General features: G+C 25.7%; 1 non-coding gene across 1 annotated transcript; it reads right to left on the bottom strand.

Moving 5' to 3' along the window:
* Window positions 1-6,067: 6,067 nt before the first annotated feature.
* Window positions 6,068-6,174, bottom strand: LOC131183477 (small nucleolar RNA R71). Its single transcript, XR_009151533.1, has one exon. It is a non-coding gene; the product is annotated as a small nucleolar RNA R71 (small nucleolar RNA).
* Window positions 6,175-6,865: the final 691 nt, after the last annotated feature.

Genomic DNA, 6,865 nt, shown 5'->3' on the forward strand with positions numbered 1-6,865 from the left:
TTAATTTATATAAATAAATAATTATAAGATATATTTTAATAATTTTTGTAAATTTTTTTACATTATATTTTAAATAAATAGAATTTAAATATTTTAAAAAATATTAAATTTAAATTATGTAAATCTCACAAAAAAAAATTTTATCTAAAAATCACTTAATTTATTCATGTAAAAATCAAGTTTATAGCAGCTTCACCTTACATGTATTTCCCTTTCTTTTTGACGGCTTTTCTAGCTGTATTCTGCTGATTCAAGCCAGAGAATTAATGGGTTATATTTAGGTTTACGGGGTTGTGAACTGTGATGAGACTCACCTCCTACCCCCTGGCCATTAAAGCTCTCTGTGATATCTTATTCATCGTTCCATGTTTGTAGTTGACTTGTTTTTATTCAATTATTTAATTATATATTAATTATAAATAATAATTGAATTGTATTTTATTTTAATAAATAGGTTTTAGAAATATGTTGATTTATAACTTGAATAATTATTCACGAAATTCATTTTCCACGTGAAGTTTATTTTTGATAAATTACTTTTAAACAATTATTTTAAGTAAAGAAAATAATTAAATAATTTCTTTTTATTATATTAAATTATTAGATATTGTAATTCCTGTGTTGATGTTAAACATTCATTGTATAATACTAATACAAGCATATATTTCTTTATCCTTTAGATTATTTTATACAATAATGTTTTATTTTTAATTATATAGTTATTTATACTAAAATTAATGATAGAACAATAAATATAAATCAAAATTTATATTTATATGTAAAATGAATTGAAGATGAATATATGTATTGTTCTCTAATAATTAGTAAATCAATATGTAAAAAAAACAAAGATAATTTATCTTTTAAAAAATATTATCAGAAATAAGTTTATTTGATTTTAAAAAAAGAAATTTAGAGACAAAAAATAGTTAGTATAAAATATTAAAGGCAATTTAATTTATAAAAATAGTTAGTATAAAATATTAAAGGCAATTCAATTTATCTCTAAAATTATTTTTAGGAATAAACAATATAGTTTGTAAAATTGTATGAGGAGACTTTAAAAAAAAAAAAAAGCAAAAATTACATTAAAACTGTACTTTGGAAAAACCATCTCCATCCCATTGTAATAAATGATTTAGAATTTTTTTTTTCTACTTTATTTGCTATTTTGAAAAATTAAAAATGTATTAATTATTTTTCTTAATTTTACCTTTATCTATTATTGTTATCAATGCATTTAACTTTTCTTAACACATTTCTACATTTCAATAATACTATAAAAATATTTTAGTCAATTATTAATTTTTTTTTATAAAAAATGATGCTATCTAATCATTTTCTTAATTTTTGAGGTAAATATCACATGTAGTTGCTCAATTTTATGAGTATTTTCATAAAGTCATTAAATTTTAATTTTTTTATTAAATTTACTGAATTTCAATTTAATTTCATAAAAGTCATTGTAACTATAAATTAAATATTTTCAAGTTCATCTATTGACCTATCAATAATTTTACAAATAAAATCACCTTATTTTATTAGTTTCTTAAAAAAAAAATAATAAGATGCATAAAATAATTGACAGGTAAATAAATTAACTTGAAAATCTTTAATTTTTCAATCAAAATAATTTTTATGAAATTAAATTGAAATTTAGTAAATTTTACTAAAAAAAATTAAAATTTAGTAATTTTTATGAAAATGCTTACAAAATTGAGTGATCACGTATGATGATTACCCTTAATTCTTGTACAGAATCTTTAAAAAGCTATTATAATAGGATTGAGAGAGTATTTATTTGTATGTCTATCACTAATTATATTTAATAATAGTGGTAATTAAGGCAAATATTTATTTGTTTTTAAAAATTATAAAATCAAATAAATAATTTTTGAGACAAGATTTGAAATCCTAATATAACAATTTTAGGTTATGTTTGGTAGAGTGCACTGTAATTTAACATAATCAATTATGTAATATCATCAAAATTGTAATGTAATGTAATGTAATTATCATTATATTCCTTTATTTGATTGTAAAATAAAAATATAAATAGTTTAACGTAATAATAATTTTATTTTAATAAATGGTAATGGTTACAGTGATTAGTAGTTGAGTGGTAGTGGTAGTGGTAGCCAAGTAGTGTTGGCTAAGTAATGGTGGCAAGGTGAGGTGGTGGTGGCAAGGTGATAGTGCCTATGTGGTGGTAAAAGTGACGATAGCTAAGTAGTAATAACGGTAATCAAGTAATGATGATAGCAATAGTGATAAATGATAATGGTGATAATAGTAGTAATAGTAATAATAGAGTACGAGTAGTAGTAGTCAAGTAATATTAGTAGTGATAGTGTTGACAATAAATAAAAAAATTAAAATAAGTAATTATAATTACTTTTATTTTTTATGTATAATGATCATTATATTACGTTAAGTATAATTAATTACTTTATGTAATTATTATTTCATTACGTCAAATTTTTTTATGTCACCGAATAACATAATTAAATATATAATATAATTATGATTACATTACTAATCGCTACTTTGATCATATTATACCAAACATGATCTTAGTGTTATGCAACTTGTTTATAAAAATCTTTTAATCTAAGGTAAATGACTTTTATATTAATTAAATTAAATTTGAGAGAATTTTAAAATATAAATTAAAATTGAAATGATGACGTTATTTTGAAGATTAAAATTCAAAAATGGTGGATAAATTCACCCAGAAATTAAGGGCCTTGGACAAGGCTTTTCGTCTCCCACTGCACCGCCAGCTTCACATCACATTATCATCATCGAACTTATTGATTGCACTTCCCACATCTTGCAAATTAGTCAAACTCCGACTTTGCGTAGATAATCATTGGAATTTAATTAATAAATCAATTAGTGAATATTTTAATAAAAACTAATTTTAAAATTTTAAAGAATACTTTATTATATTTTCTCTTGTTTATTATTTATTTATTTATTATATTTTAATTTTTTATAATAATTAAAAAAATAATTCGATAAATTTATTTTAATTAAATTATCTTTATTTTATCTAAAAAATTATATAAATATTTATTATATATTTAATAAAAAATAAAAATAAAAATTAAAAAAATAACTATTTCTTGATTTTCTTTTCTAAATGTGATAAATAACTTTAAATAAAAAAAATCTATATACTAAATACGATAAATAAAAAAATATATAAAAAATCAAATATTTTAGAAAATCGAATGCTAATAAAAAATTAATTAAAAATAATATAAAATATTTTTTTACAAAATTAAAAATAATATAAATAATAATGTAAAATAATTTTTAATGCTTAGATTTTATGCGTACTTCCTATTTTTTACAAATAATTATATGCAACGTACTCTTAAACAAAGAATTTTCTTAATAATGTGATTTGGATTTTTAAAATTATAATTAATGATGAACATTAATTCAGTTTTTCTAACCATCACCACGCCACACTAATTAAATTTCACTAAAGCCCTATTCGGTAATATTAGCTATTTTAATATCTATTAATTATTTTAATAGCTATTAGTTATTAAATATTAATTGTTAGTGGTTAACTATTTATATAGCTGTTAAAATAGAAATATTTAGTAAAATAATTGTTACATTAACTTTTAAATATAAAAATAGTAATAAAATCTTATTGATCTTAGTCAAAATATGAAAAACCCATTTTGTATAAATATTTTAGGGTAGTTTTGCATCCATTTTGCCCTTTTTAGTTTAGTAATTTTATGCTCTTAATGTTTATTTTAGTTAATTTATTAATTTTAGTATCATTATATTTAATTTTTGGAATTTTGATGTTTTTGATAGGTTTTAATAAGGTTTAAAGGCAAAAAGGTTCATATAGAAGAAATTCAAAGTGATTTGGAAGCTTAAAGTTGTGTGAAAAATAAAGAAAATTCACTTAAAGGAGAAGACCAGCCGAGACTTTCAATGGCCTCAACATACCCCGTGTTGAGGGTCATGTGAAGTTAATAGTTAGCTAGCAGGAATCCACATGAGGCATGTAAATTCACACTGGGTCGTGTAAACAGAGATTTCAGCACAAAACACGCCGAAAGTTTCGTGGACTTTAACATGCCCTGTGTGGTGGGTCGTGTAAACAGAGATTTTGGAGCAAAACACGCCGAAAGTTTTTGGGACTCCTACATGCCCCGTGTAGCTGGTCGTATAGAATCTAAAGGCTTCTCCTCTGAATCAACATGAGGCATGTTGAAAATAACTTGAATCAACATGGGGCATGTGGGATGGCGCTGGTAGATTTGTTGACATGGAAAAAAATTTCTTTTTTCACACCTTTTACACATTTTGTCTATATCCCTTTAGAGACAATTTTTAGGGCAAACCTTGAGGGGATATATAAGCATCATATTCTCATTTTTACCATAAGGAGAAAGGGAGAGAAAAATCAAAAGAGAAAGGAAAGAGAGAACCACGCCATTTTTGGAGGAAGAACACTTGTAGAGTGACATTTTTCAGCTTCCATTTTCAGAGATTTGGATTTTCTTCTTCTAGGTTCTTTTATTTTTAGTTTTATTTTCATGTTTTCTTGCTTTATTTCATATTTTCTACTTGTAAATACAAGCATGAGTGAGTAGATACTTAAGATTTTACAGTTGGGTGTAATGATTTAAGTTTTATTTGTGGATTTGGACTGGATTTAACCAGACTTTAGTATATATAAGCTTGATTCTTATCTTGTGTGCTTATTTACATACTCATTGTTGGTACCCTTTGGGTTTTATTCTTAATTTTAGATTGAAGGACCGAGAGGTGAAAATCTATAATAGATAATCAAGATAATGAACTTAATCACCTAGTGTTAGAAATAAACTAATGGATTAAGAGGAATTTCAAGTTGATTAAAATGCTTAAAGGGTTTTGGGTAATTAAATATCACATGAGAATGGGGTCTAGTTTCCTTTAAAACGCTCTTTAGTTTGCTTGAAAAAGAAATTAAAGGAAATCAGAATCAACTTCCTTCAAACTTGTATTTCCCTTAATCTTGGCTTTGCTTATCCAAATCCCAATGAAATTTACTTCATGAACCTCAACTCTGGAATCAATTTTTACCATTAATTAATTAAATCTTTTGTCACTTGCTGAAATTTTAGTAAATTAGTATAGTGCTTAGAATTTTAATTACTTAATTCATTATAATTTCCTTATTTTTTCAATTTAATTTGCTGCATCTTTTACTCTATTTTTTTGGTACAAATTATCGATAGCCCAAATAATAGTGACTTTTATAGTTTGGTACTCAAACAACAAATCTCTGTGGGACGATATCTTTTCTTTACTACTTGAATGACCCGTATACTTGCGGAGTACGCAACCAAGTTTTTGGCCCCGTTGCTGGGGAATTGTTTTGTTTAATATTAGACGATTGATTGTTTGGTTAATTTGGGCATTTTATTTTTTATTTTAATTTCTCTTCTTTATCATTTTACTTTGAGATTTTCCTGTTTTGATTTTTCAGGTACATATCCTTTATATGAGAAGAACAAAAAGTGCATAAATTAATTTAATTTTTGATCCTAAGATTGAAAAAACAGCTAAAGCTTTAAGAGCAAAGTCTAAAAGAAGAAAAACTGAACTCAGAATTCAAAGACAGCAAGAGTAACATCAAGAGCAATAAGTGATAGAAGCTATGGTAAACAACAACAACAACAGATCAATTAAGGATCATGCTTTTCCTAGTTTTGGAGATTTTGGACTGAGTATTACAAGGCCTAGAGTGGAAGCAAACAACTTTGAGTTGAAGACATCACTTTATCAAATGGTTCAATAATCACAGTTTAGGGGAGGTCCTATTGAGAGTCCACATGTGCACTTTGCACATTTTCTTGAGATTAGTGACATGCTGAAGATAAATGGAGTGTCAGATGATGCCATCCAGCTGAGATTATTTCCTTTTTCTTTGAAGGATCATGCTAGGGAGTGGTTGCATTCATTACCTCTGGGCTCAATAACTACTTGGGATGAGTTGTCATAAGCTTTCTTGGCTCAATACTTTCCTCCTACCAAGACTGCAAAATTGAGAAATGAATTAACTTCTTTCAGACCAAGGGATGATGAGAGTCTCTATGAAGCTTGGGAGAGATATAAGGATCTTCAAAGGAGATGTCCACATCATGGAATCCCTTAATGGATGCTAGTTCAACATTTCTACAATGGTGTTTCTCCATCAATTAGAAGTATAATTGATGCATCTTGAGGGAGTGATCTTATAGAAAAGTCAGAAGATGAAGCTTATTTAGCATTGGATAAAATTGCTTACAACAATTATCAATGGAGCTGTGAAAGAAATGAAATGAAGAAGCCACCAGCTGGTGTATATGAATTAGATGCCATGAGTATGTTCAATGCCAAATTCCATGCTTTGACGAGAAAAATGGATAAGTTAATCATGAAGGTTGACTCATTAATTGGAGGATCTAGTCATACAGAAGATTTGGTGCGGGAAATATGCATTGTATTAATGATTTTCCTTCCTATGGGCAAGAGTTTGGAAATGAGCAAGTTAATTTTGTTGGGAATTACAATCAGAAACCAGTTGGTAATCCTTTTTCTGCTACATATAATCCAACATAGAGGAACCACCCTAACTTTTCTTGGGGAGGTTGACAAGGGCAATGATGCATACATTTTGCATAATCATTTAGGTTTAATTTCATAGCCATTTTATTTGATTATTAGTCATTTTTAGCTAATTTCATTAGTTAAGTAGTTAGTTTTTCATAATTGTCAATTTTGGAGTAATTTGTAATTTTTACTTTATTTTGTAGGAAAAATGGTGTTTTGGAAGGACTAAAAAGAAATTTTGCCATTG

The sequence above is a fragment of the Hevea brasiliensis genome, chromosome 9 (genome assembly GCF_030052815.1).
Source record: "Hevea brasiliensis isolate MT/VB/25A 57/8 chromosome 9, ASM3005281v1, whole genome shotgun sequence".
In the NCBI taxonomy this organism is placed as follows: domain Eukaryota; kingdom Viridiplantae; phylum Streptophyta; class Magnoliopsida; order Malpighiales; family Euphorbiaceae; genus Hevea; species Hevea brasiliensis.